This window comes from Salvelinus fontinalis, chromosome 7 (genome assembly GCF_029448725.1).
Source record: "Salvelinus fontinalis isolate EN_2023a chromosome 7, ASM2944872v1, whole genome shotgun sequence".
Lineage (NCBI taxonomy): Eukaryota > Metazoa > Chordata > Actinopteri > Salmoniformes > Salmonidae > Salvelinus > Salvelinus fontinalis.
The window spans coordinates 42,804,368-42,817,142 of NC_074671.1; the positions used below are offsets into that span (position 1 = coordinate 42,804,368).

Sequence of the window (12,775 nt, forward strand, 5' to 3'; positions counted from 1 at the left end):
ACAACCAGTTTTTCCTCTAGAATTGTGCCTGTGCCTGCCTCTATTCCCTAGATTTTTATCCCCCCAAAAACTCTCTAGTCTTTGCTGACGACAAGCATGCACATAACATGATGCAGCCATTCATTTATTTGCCACATTTTACTTTAGTGCCTTATTGCAAACAGGATGCATATTTTGGAATATATCTATTTGTACAGGCTTCCATCTTTTCACTCTGTCATTTAGATTAGTATTGTGGAGTAACTCCTATCACAGCCATTAAACTCTGTTTTAAGTTGTTTTAAGTTTAAGGTGTGCGTAATGGTGAAATCCCGCAGTGGTTTCTTTCCTCTCCGTCAACTGAGTTAGAAAGGTCGCCTGTATCTTCGGATGTATTGATACACCATCCAAAGTGAAATGAATGACTTCACCATGCTCAAAGGGATGTGGAATGTCTACTTTTTATTTATTTATACCCATCTACCAATAGGTGGGTGCCCTTCTTTGTGAGGCATTGGAAAACCTCCCTGGTCTTTGTGGTTGAATCTGTGCTTGAAATTCACCGCTCAACTGAGGAACCTTACAGATAATTGTATGTGTGGGGTACAGAGATAAGGTAGTCATTCAAAAATCATGTTAAACACTATTATTGCACACAGTGAGTTCATGCAACTCACTGTGACTTAACTTCTCTGCGCACGGATCGCTTTTACGGTATCACTTTCCTAAACAACCGCTAGAATTGCAGGGCGCCAAATGCAAAAATATTACAAAAAATATTTATAATCATGCAATCACAAGTGAAATATCCCAAAACACAGCTTAGCTTGTTAATCCACCTATCGTGTCAGATTTTGAAAATATACTTTACAGCGAAAGAAATTCAAGCTTTTGTGAGTGTAGTAATCAATGCTAGAACAGTTAGCCTTATATTAGCTTGGTTAGCTTGGTCACGAAAGTCAGAAAAGCAATAAAATTAATCGCTTACCTTTGATAATCTTTGGATGTTTGCACTCACGAGACTCCCAGTTACACAACAAATGTTCTTTTTGTTCGATAAATATTGTTTTTAATCACCAAAAAAACGCCATTTGGGTTGCGCGTTATGTTCAGAAAACCAAAGCCTTGTTCCGTTTGACAAATTCCAAAAAGTATCCGTAATGATCGTAGAAACATGTCAAATGTTTTTTATAATCAATCCTCAGGTTGATTTTAACAAACATAATCGATAATATTTCAACCGGAACATAACCTATTCATTAAGAGACAAAAGGAAAATGGATAGCCCCTCTCGCGCGCGCAGGAATTATTCGGAGGACACCTGACTAGTTTTGAAAAATCTCGTTAATTTTTCAAAATAAAAGCCTGAAACTATGTCTAAAGCCTGGTCATAGCCTGAGGAAGCCATTGGAAAAGGAATCTGGTTGATACCCCTTTAAATGGAAGAAAGACGGTCCCGGAAACACAGAGTTTAAAAAATATATATCACATCCGGGTTATATTTTCTTCGGTTTTCGTCTGCAGAATAAGTTTTGTTATACTCACAGACAATATTTTGACAGTTTTGGAAACTTTGGAGTGTTTTCTATCCTAATCTGTAAATTGTATGCATATTCTACAATCTGGGCCAGAGAAAATGTCCGTTTACCTTGGGAACGATATTTAAAAATAATAATAATAATAAATCTGACCCCTAGGGCAAAGAGGTTTTAAGCAAATCTTTACTCCTGAATATATTTAGGCTTGCCATAACAAAGGGGTTGAATACTTATTTTTATTTATTAGTAAACATTTGTAAAACATAATGCCACGTTTACATTATGGGATATTGTGTGTAGACCAGTGACTCAAAATCTAAATTTAATCCATTTTAAATTCAGGCTGTAACAACATGTAGAAAAAGTCAAGGGGTGCAAATACTTTCTCAAAGCACTGTAAGTCCTTTGTTTTGGGGTTTTGGGTGAAACAATGGCAAAATGTATATTTCCAAGTTGTCACGTTCCTGACCTGTTTTCTGTTGTTTTGTATGTGTGTAGTCGGTCAGGGCGTGAGTTGGGGTGGGCATTCTATGTTATGTGTATCTATGTTGGTTAATGGGTTACCTGATATGGTTTTCAATTAGAGGCAGGTGGTTTACGTTTCCTCTGATTGAGAGCCATATTAAGGTAGGTTGTTTCACATTGTTTGTTGTGGGTGGTTGTCTCCTGTGTTTGTATGTTGGTACCACATGGGACTGTATCGTTCGTTCGTTTGTGTTGTAGTCTGTACCTGTTTGTGCGTTCTTCGTTGTATGTAAGTTCTCATGTCCAGGTCTGTCTACGTCGTTTTGTTATTTTGTTAATTATCAAGTGTAGTTCATTTTTTCGTCTTGTTTAATAAATTAAATCATTATGTCATCATACCTCGCTGCACATTGGTCTTCCGATCCCTCTCTCCTCTCCTCGTCCGAGGAGGAGGAAGAGCTAGAGTTTCGTTACAGAACCACCCACCTCTCAAGGATCAAGCAGCGGGGAAAAGGACAGCGACAGCAACATCAGAAATCCCAGGACTCCTGGACATGGGAGGAGATCTTGAACGGAGAAGGACCCTGGGCACAGGCTGGGGAGTATCGCCGCCCCGAAGCTGAGCTGGAGAAAGCGAAAGCTGAGCGGCGGCGATATGAGGAGGCAGCGCGACAGGTACGAGAGGCAGCCCCATAATTTTTTTTTTTGGGGGGGGGGGGGGGCTAGAGAGGAGTGTGGCTAAGCCAGGTAGCAGACCTGAGCGCACTCCTCGTGCTTATTTTAAGCAACGCGTCACTGGTCAGGCACCGTGTTATGCGGTTAAGCGCACGGTGTCGCCAGTGCGTGCCCATAGCCCGGTGCGCTATAGGGCAGCCCCCCGAAAGTGTCGTGTGAGTGTGGGCATCCAGCCGGGGCGTATTGTGTTCGGTCCAGGGTATCCTGCGCCGGCTCTGCGTGCTGTGTCTCCGGGGCGCTGGGAGGGTGCAGTGCGTCCTATGCCTACGCTTTGCTCGTACCGGGCAAATGTGGGAGTGGAGCCTAAGGGAGAGGTGCGCGTAGTAGGCACTAGAAATCCAGTGCTCATCCACAGCCCGGTTCAACCTGTGCCTGCACTCTGGAGGGTACGGGCTGGAGTAGTACTCCAGCCTGGGGGAGTGGTGCAAAGGCTGCGCACCAGAGCTCCAGTGCTCCCCCACAGCCCGGTCCTTCAGGTGCCTCCTTTTAACATCAAGCCTCCTGTAGGTCTCTCCAGCCTGGTGGGTCCTGTGGCAGCCCCACGCTGTCTCTCCGTCTCCTCCCTACAGGTGTGCTAGTCTGTCCAGAGCCGCCTGTACTGCCAGTCTGCCCAGAACTGTCTGTCTGTCCCGAGCTGTTAGAGCTGCCCGTTTGTCCAGAGCCGTCGGTCAGCCAGGACCAGCCAGAGCCGTCGGTCAGCCAGGACCAGCCAGAGCCGTCCAGCCAGGACCAGCCAGAGCCGTCCAGTCAGGACCAGCCAGAGCCGTCCAGCCTGGACCAGCCAGAGCCCTCCAGCCAGGACCCGCCAGAGCCCTCCAGCCAGGACCCGCCAGAGCCGTCCAGCCAGGACCCGCCAGAGCCGTCCAGCCAGGACCCGCCAGAGCCGTCCAGCCAGGACCCGCCAGAGCCGTCCAGCCAGGATCCGCCAGAGCCGTCCAGCCAGGATCCGCCAGAGCCGTCCAGCCAGGATCCGCCAGAGCCGTCCAGCCAGGATCCGCCAGAGCCGTCCAGCCAGGATCCGCCAGAGCCGTCCAGCCAGGATCCGCCAGAGCCGTCCAGCCAGGATCCGCCAGAGCCGTCCAGCCAGGATCCGCCAGAGCCGTCCAGCCCAGAGCTGCCGTCCCTCAGCCCGGAGCTGCAGTCCCTCAGTCCGGTGCTGCCCCTTATTGCGGTGCTGCCCCTTATTGCGGTGCTGCCCCTTATTGCGGTGCTGCCCCTTATTGCGGTGCTGCCCCTTATTGCGGTGCTGCCCCTTATTGCGGTGCTGCCCCTTATCCCGGTGCTGCCCCTTAAATTAGGTGGGTTTAAAAGTAGGGTGGTCATTGGGAGGGGGATAGGGAAGCTGGGATTGACTATGGTGGGGTGGGGACCACGCCCAGAGCCTGAACCACCACCGTGGTCAGATGCCCACCCAGACCCTCCCCTAGACTTTATGCTGGTGCGTCCGGAGTTCGCACCTTGAGGGGGGGGTTATGTCACGTTCCTGACCTGTTTTCTGTTGTTTTGTATGTGTGTAGTCGGTCAGGGCGTGAGTTGGGGTGGGCATTTTATGTTATGTGTATCTATGTTGGTTAATGGGTTACCTGATATGGTTCTCAATTAGAGGCAGGTGGTTTACGTTTCCTCTGATTGAGAGTCATATTAAGGTAGGTTGTTTCACATTGTTTGTTGTGGGTGGTTGTCTCCTGTGTTTGTATGTTGGTACCACATGGGACTGTATCGTTTGTGTTGTAGTCTGTACCTGTTTGTGCGTTCTTCGTTGTATGTAAGTTCTCATGTCCAGGTCTGTCTAGTCGTTTTGTTATTTTGTTAATTATCAAGTGTAGTTCATTTTTTCGTCTTGTTTAATAAATTAAATCATTATGTCATCATACCTCGCTGCACATTGGTCTTCCGATCCCTCTCTCCTCTCCTCGTCCGAGGAGGAGGAAGAGCTAGAGTTTCGTTACACAAGTCCTATTATTGAAGATCAAGGGGTGTTAAAATTCATTGTAATGACTGGAAATCTGACAGACTTTGGTTTTTAATGTGAAGATATAGCCTAATCGTATTATCTGTAGTAGAAAGCAATGGGTTAGAAGAAGCCTACATATCCAACCCATAAACTAAAATGCAACATCAGTTTATGGCCAGCTACGTGAACTCATTGATTTATCTTGCAATAGATGTTGTTCAATTGGTAATATTCATTTTTGTCTTATTCTAATGCCTCTTAAGGGGAAAGTAATCTACAAGTAACTGAAAATAGTCAGATCCCATTACCGATGTTGGGTAATCCAAAAGTTACAGTACTGATTACAATTTTGGATGGGCAACTAGTAACTGTAACGGATTACATTAGAAAGTAACCTACCCAACCCTGCACACACTAGCCAAAACACTCTGACCTCACTCAACCTGCCTCTCCAACCCAACCCCCCCCCCCCCCCCCCCCAGAAAAGAAAAGACAGTGGAGGGCTTCCTTAATGGTTCCCTATTTTCAAAAGGAGAGTTCTTCAAACGCTGAACCCTTTCAAACTTCGGGGGGGGGGGGGAATAGTCTCTCTCTCCCATCCATCAGAAAGAGAGAGTGACTCAGATTACGCAACGGTCCATCCCATCGTGCGGGAGCCAGCAGAAGGACAGACAAATAAAATGTGATTTGATTTTGAGAGGGGGCGGCGTCCCTTTTTCTCTCTCAATCCATGATTGTGTCCCAATTATCTCTTCTTCATCCCAAAGTGTTATCTTGTTCACATTCCTTCAATGATTTGAAAGGAAATTACTGGTATAAGAAAGCCACCAGTCCAATGCTTGTATAATTATTGGTACGCAACGTATAACTCTATAGGATAGGGGCCAGTTACACACATACCTTAATATACACCAATATAAAATGTGAAAACAAAAATATTGGGAAGCACTGTCTCAGAGGAAAAAGGGCATAAATAAATAAAATCACACAAGCCACGCTCCATGATCAGACAGAGACATATTCAGGGATGCAAACTGGTGAGGGCCCTACACTGAAACATGCAAAAAATCCCTGCTAGGGGGAAATGCAGGTTTTAACTAATTAAAGAACAATTCAAATGATCTACATGATCAGTCTCTCGGTGTAAAATAAAAAGTGGTTAATGTGAAACCAACACAGCTAAAAACTAAGGAAAGCAATCCAATGTTATTTGTTGCCTAGACTTTACTGCAAATGTCACTCAAGTCCTGAAAAATAACAATACACTAATATTGCAGTTAGCCATGACAGCCTTTATAATAGAATGCTTGTGACTACACACATCTAAATATTGCACTTGGGAAAAAAACATCTTAACCCTAGGATTAAAATGACCCGGCCTAATGTTTTCTAATATTCCAGGAATTCCTTAAATAAATGTCTTTAATGTTCTAACATCCTAGTTGTGTTTTTTTTATTTCTTATTTCTTTTTAAGTAAAAGTCGTTTTTGCAGCTCTACCCAAAGTTTTCATTTGTGGGTCAAATATGACCAGTATGTATTTCCTATGGAAATAGAATAATAAAATCTAAGAAATTAATAACATATTTATGAAATATCTTGTTTTTAAATGTTCTTTAATCACCATTTACCATCACCATTTAATCACCAGCGGGCTGTCATGTGCCTTTTACTGAGAAGTGGCTTCCGTCTGGCCACACCATAAAGGCCTGATTGTTGGTGTGCTGCAGAGATGGTTGTCCTTCTGGAAGGTTCTCCCATCTCCACAGAAGAACTGAGGCAATGGAAAGATGTGGTGTGATGAAAGAGAGCCATGCCACCACCACTCAGAGCAGCCAGGGCCAGAAGAGGAAGAGGTGCCAGCTCTGCCCAAGCGCAAAGGAAAGAAAAGTCAGTTGCTAGTGTTCTCAGTGCAACACGCCCGTCTGCAAAGAGCACAGTCACATGCTTAGATTTGTAACAAATGCACAGACTAAGAAAGCATAAGTAAGCATCACAAACACGCACACTTTTCTGAATTCACAATTGTTAGTGTTGTCGTTTATATTGATGAACTTTGGATTTTCAAATAAGTGTTTTGAAATATTATAAAACATGCTTAATAAGGTGGTTTTATTTTTGTTTTCACACTAAAAGGTTGAATGTGAAACTTGGATTGTAATATTGATTGTAAGAAAACAGCTGTTTGAACAGCTGTTATAATTTTCTTAATATGTTATCATTGAAATATGTATCAAATTGTTGAAGAGCGACTAAATACATTTAAAACAATAAAATAATCATTGAGAGGTCCAAATCATCAGTCAAAATAATTATGTTCAACAAAAAGGATAATATTTTAGACCCATATGAATAAAACACAGATATTACATTATCGGGTCATTTTGACCCAGCATATGCATTCTTGGTGTGCCATGTTTACTATGCATCCTAGGGTTAAAACAGAAATAGAATGGAACAGGCGTTCTATGTTTGCTCTATTATAGTGGCCACTATAGTAGACATCGATCACGTGGCACAAGGCTACATGTGTGCAAAAATACCCCCCCCTCACTCACACAAGTGTTGCTGTCAAGTTCATCACAACAAAAGCAATATCTTTGGGCTACACTGCACATTATTACACTGTACACTTTCTGCCTGCAGACATCTGTTCTACAATGTGCCAGCAGAGCATGATACCCTGTTGGCATAATCTCTTTCAGGCTGAGAGTACACAAGTGGCATACCCCTTTTTATCCACTGTATTGGAAGAGGGAAAGTGTGTGGCGTTTCTTTCACCTCTATTGGCATCCAGCTTAATGAGCAAGGCTCTAGCTACACTTGATCCCTGAATCCACTTGTTTAACAGGCAAGTTAACACCTCATTTTCATCTAATTCTCTCATTCTGAAAATTATCCACATACTGTAGAGGGAAAACATTAGTTCAAAGATAGCAGTTGGTTCGTTAGCTAGTTAACTAGTTAACATTTCACACAGATTGCCAAGGTCCAGTAACAGGCTGACTACACCGCTCACGACACGTGCGAGCGTTGCAAAATACATTTAGAAATCTATATTATTCAATTATTGCACCCACACTGCTCACGCGCGCCAACGAGCGTCTGCGTTGCCAAGGGATAAAATAGAAGTCAGTTGTATTTCTGACGCAGATTGTGCTGCAAGTCCTGCCTCTCCCATCTCCTCATTAGTTTATAGAAGCAGGTACCCACGTGCCATCTCCTCATTGGTTATACCCACGTGGGTGACTGAAGACAAACAAGGTCAGTGGCGGTAATGCACCTAATTTATGAAAGTTGCCAATCACAATATAAAGTCAAGAGAAGAAAAAGCCTGGAAGGATGAAAGATGACTAGAAACGATTCGGTTGACCGTTTTATGTGTGGATTAATTGGTGGAGTAGAGGGCCTTCTGCATTTCAGGTAAAATAACAACTCAATGTTTATATCCCAGGACAAATTAGCTAGCAACATCAAGCTAGCTAAATAGTACACATTAGCTAGCAAGTGCAAGCTAGCTAGCTAAATTGCCATAAATGTTTAATGCTTTTCGACCTGTCCCCAAATTAATATAATTGGTTCAGAGATAGTTTTGATATTTTAACCTGCGTGTTGTGATCACGTTTGGCCAGTTATACCAGTTAATAGTATAGCGAATTGGTTAGGTTACTAATGTTAGCTCATCTGATGTTGTAACGTTAGCTAGCTAAGGTTAGCTGTCTGACTATTAGTCAGCTAATTTTCACACAAACTCAATTATTTGATCAGCTAAGTAGGCTAATGTTGCTCAACATTTCTCTGGCTAGCTAACACGGAACCCAAACCGGCAGCACACATGCGCAATCATGCATAAAGGTATTTTGTCCTATTTAGCTAGCAACAGCAAGCTAGCTAATTAGCTAGCTAGCTAAATTGCCATAAAAGTTCAATGCTTTTTGAACTGTCCCCAAATTAATATAATTGGTTCAGAGTTTGTTTTGATATTCTAACCTGCGTGTCGTGATCGCGTTTGGTGTGGCGGGACAAAATACATTTATGCACTATAGCGCACGCGTGCAGTCGGTTTGGGTTCCGTGTTAGCCCGTGGCAACGCAGACGCTCGCGCGAGCAGTGTGGGTGCAATAATTCAATAATATAGATTTCTAAATTTATTTTTGCAATGCTCGCATCACATGCAGTCAACCTGTAAGGCTTCTCACCTACCTCTTCGTTATCATTCAGGGGATGCGCTGCTGTAACTGCCAAACTGTATTGCACGATCTGCTGTCTTGCCAGAGTGCGCACTGATTCTGTAACCAGCAAATTGGTTGTCTCTTCTCTCCACAGTCGTGTGCGGCATTCTGTTGTTATGTGAACGATTGGCTGAGCCTTGGATACAGCCAGTATTGCTCCAAACGTGCATCACTCGTTCGCTTACAGCCAGTAATGATCCAAAGCACCCCCCCATCCTCCCACCCCCACACAAACTTTATCTCATCGGATCTACACCATTCACGTAGGTCACCTATTTTGGATTCAAAACGGCGAATTTTGCCAAAAGGTGACTAGTTTGCATCCCTGCATATTTTATGTGCTGTGAGACCCTGGACAAAAATAACTCTGTGGTTGGGAGGCGGGGAGGGCTCGGTGGTGAGGTCTCACAGAGGGCCGCAGGTGCTGCTAGCACTGAGGATTAAAAACAACCTCAGAGAGAGGAAATTACTGAGACCACAGGGCTGCTTGGAGGAAAGGCGGTTGGGGGGGGGGGGGCAGAATGAGCTAGAGGGCGCAAGGAGGAGGGAGAAAGGGGGTGCTAGAGAAGGAGAGACAAAAAGAAGGGGGGAGACATGGAGGAGTTACAGGTGGCAATAGCCTGCAGACTAGGAGGAGAGGATCGGAATACAATAGGTGATACAGGAAGTGTTCCCAAACGGGAAGAGAGGGAGACAGGGGTAAAGACAATGGAGAGACATAAAGCGTGTCAAGCGAGACAGATCATACTTCCATGACCCGGTCACGGACTCTTTGGGAGGTTGAGGGAAGATTGTGTGTGTGTATACGCGCTCTGCTCTGTGTGGAGCCTCTTACAAGGAGTGACTGTAGGAGTCTGCTTTCTGAAGAGTGTACAGGTGTGAGGCGAGGATGGAGGTATAGGGGTATAGGAGTATAGGGGTATAGGAGTACAACTGCATTTCCTCCAACGCAGGGACAGGGCAACAGTGACTTGTCTGGGTTACAGGACGTAAGTTGTCAGATGGTGGAAACATAGTCAAGTCTCAAAAAGAGAGAATAAATAAACGAACTTCTAGACCAGGGGTATTCAAATCCTACCCTGGAGGTCAGGGCCTATGACTTAACTTTTCTGTATACCAGCCACTGTGGCAGGTAAATAAAGAAATCTACCAGCCACTCAGATTTTTTTTACCAGACAAAATATTTTTTCAGTATAATTGCACCAAAAATACACATGAGCATGCTTAGTAACGTTTTAAAACAAGAAATGTATTACTAGTAACAATGTGGTATATTGCTCAATTTAATTCAATATTCTGTGACCGGAGTCTTTTAACCAAAATATCACAGAGGCAAAAATGTTCAGCTGCCGCTTTAAGGTTCCTTTGGTAAGAGGGCCACTCAAGTCATCACTTGTTCCTGTGAGAATCTCACTAGTAGAGGCTGACAATGTCTCTTTTTGATAGCAGTGGAAGGAAAATCGAACATTGAAAAGCAACCTTTTGAGCAAAACAATGTAAATTGAAAAGGAACGTGAGGACAATGTCTCACTTTAGTAGACTTGAGTAAATTAGACCGACTTTTATGCCTGTGCGCATTGCTTCTAAAAACTACTTTTTCAATACTTCACTGTCTGTGCTCACAGAGCCCAGACAGATAGTATTGCTGCATGAGGTGGGATAGCTGTAACGGTAGGAGTCCGATTTCTTTGTGCATTACTAGATATTAAACAAAATGGCAGACATTAATTTGTAAATGTAATTTTAGGCCCTGCTGGAGGTCTAAAGTACTGCTGGTTTCTATTGTTCTTGATAATTAAATTGCGCCAACCTGGTCTCCCAGGTCTAAATCAGTCCCCAACCAGTCCCTGATTAGCATGGAAGAATAAATTTAAAAAAACAGTGGAACTGTCTTTGAGGTACAGATTTGTATTTGAGGACTCTAGACTCCAACCACATCTCTGGACACAAACAGACTCATGGACTTTTTTTTGTTCTCGTCTTTGTATTACATTTTCTAGGCTTGCTGTATTTTACTCAGCTGAGCACAGTTTGTACTTTAAGACGAAGTCTTTCTCACCATTTCAGCTGGTCTGGCATGGAGGTCATCAGGAGGAGGTGTCACAATTTCCAGTGGTGTGGCCAGGGCAGAGTCACTGCTGCTCCTCACCAGTAGAGGGATGTCTGGGAAATACCAACACACACGGAAAGAGAAAGAGAGGAGGTCAATGTTGTTCATCAATGCAAATGTGAGCCTCATACAGTAGTACACTGATTGTGTTTGTGTATACTTATCTACGCTTGGTATTAAGTTAAGCACTGTTTTCTAACAACCCAAATCCACTGTAAATCTGCCCAAGATTTTGAATCGTCAAGATATGATTTCAGTGCCTTTTTGACGAGAGGATGAAATAAGCATCGGAGGGACAGAGGGAGGGAGAGAAAGAGTGAATGAGCCGGGACCAACACACATACTTTGCGCCCCCCACCCCTCCCTAAATGGAAAGTCAATCTGATCAGCAGCTGCTGCTGCCCGCCCCCACAACCCACCCGTGCCTTGCAACCTAACCCACTCCCCCAATCAAGCCAATTACACCACATGAAACGACTTCGGGTACCAGAGAGGTACACCGAACTACAGGGGAGGAAAATATTTTTACTCTGCTTTTAAAAGCGGCATCAGGGCCAGACCTCAAATAGGCCCGGGCTAACTCTCAAATGGCACTCTATTCCCTATTTAGTACACTACTATATAGAGAATAGGGTGGGCCCTGGTCATAAGTAGTGCCCTACATAGGAAATAGGGTGCAATTTGGGACACATATGAAACCACATCTAAAGAGCTGTAGGGGCAACTGAGCTTTTTATACGACTGTAACCTAAAGAGAGTTGGTTAGACCTGGACGCCACAGAGGAGCGAGATAGAAAAAGGCGAAGGAGAGGGAGGAGTAAGGGAGAGAAGTCAAATCTATCCCTCTGATCTTTATCATCCCGTCATCAATCTCACTTTAAAAGGGGAAGAAGCCAGGTCTTTCTGGTCCAATTGGGCCAAAATAAAAGACGGATGAGTATCAAGTATATGAAAAAGTTCAAAGGAGAAGTGTTATTGCACTGTATCAGCCAGTCCCACTTTGCTCCTTTGACCTTGCTTTGATGTTAGGACTATGGTGGAAGCTCCGTCCCTATGGTAGCGGCTGTATGAAAGGCCTAAAGGATAGATCCTCTGCAGTGACAGGAGTAGGGGCCAATCATTTTTATTGACCGCATGACCTGACCAGGACAACCGCTCCTTGCTCTAGTGTTGACCCACCCAGGCTGCTAACCACATCAACCAAGCAAGTCACCCTACACCATACAGACAACCTCAGACCAGACCTACCAGGAGGTGTTCTCTACTAGAGTAAATACACACACACTTTCATAGGCAGGCACACACACACACACATCTTAAAGAATCCAGAAATGCATCCACCTTAACAACCAATTTCAAAACGCCTACAGTGCTATGCTCCCATAAAAGGCCTACCATCTGGAAGCCCATTTTCCCAACGATTTACAAAGAAACAGACACCTTAGAATAGTGTCCCCAATGTTTAACCGAACACTGCTTCTGTTAGCCGATGATGTATTGTCTGTCTGGAAGGTAAAGCTCTGTGTTTAATCCTCTCTGTCACTTGGATCTGTGTCCTATCTGTCTATCACAGCCTTTGTCTGTTACTCTGTGTGTGTGTGTGTGTGTGTGTGTGTGTGTGTGTGTGTGTGTGTGTGTCTTTCTCTCTCTCTCAATTACTCTAGGTTCCCTGACTTATATTAACTAAACTGTTCTTTAAAAACAATACTTCAGAACATCTAAAATGTTGCTCATGACATCTAGAGGCAGAGACCAGGCAATAA

General features: G+C 44.1%; 1 pseudogene; it reads right to left on the reverse strand.

Annotated features, from left to right (window-relative positions):
- The window catches only part of LOC129860067 (partitioning defective 3 homolog B-like), a 204,826-nt pseudogene that overhangs the window by 121,664 nt on the left and 70,387 nt on the right, over positions 1 to 12,775 (reverse strand).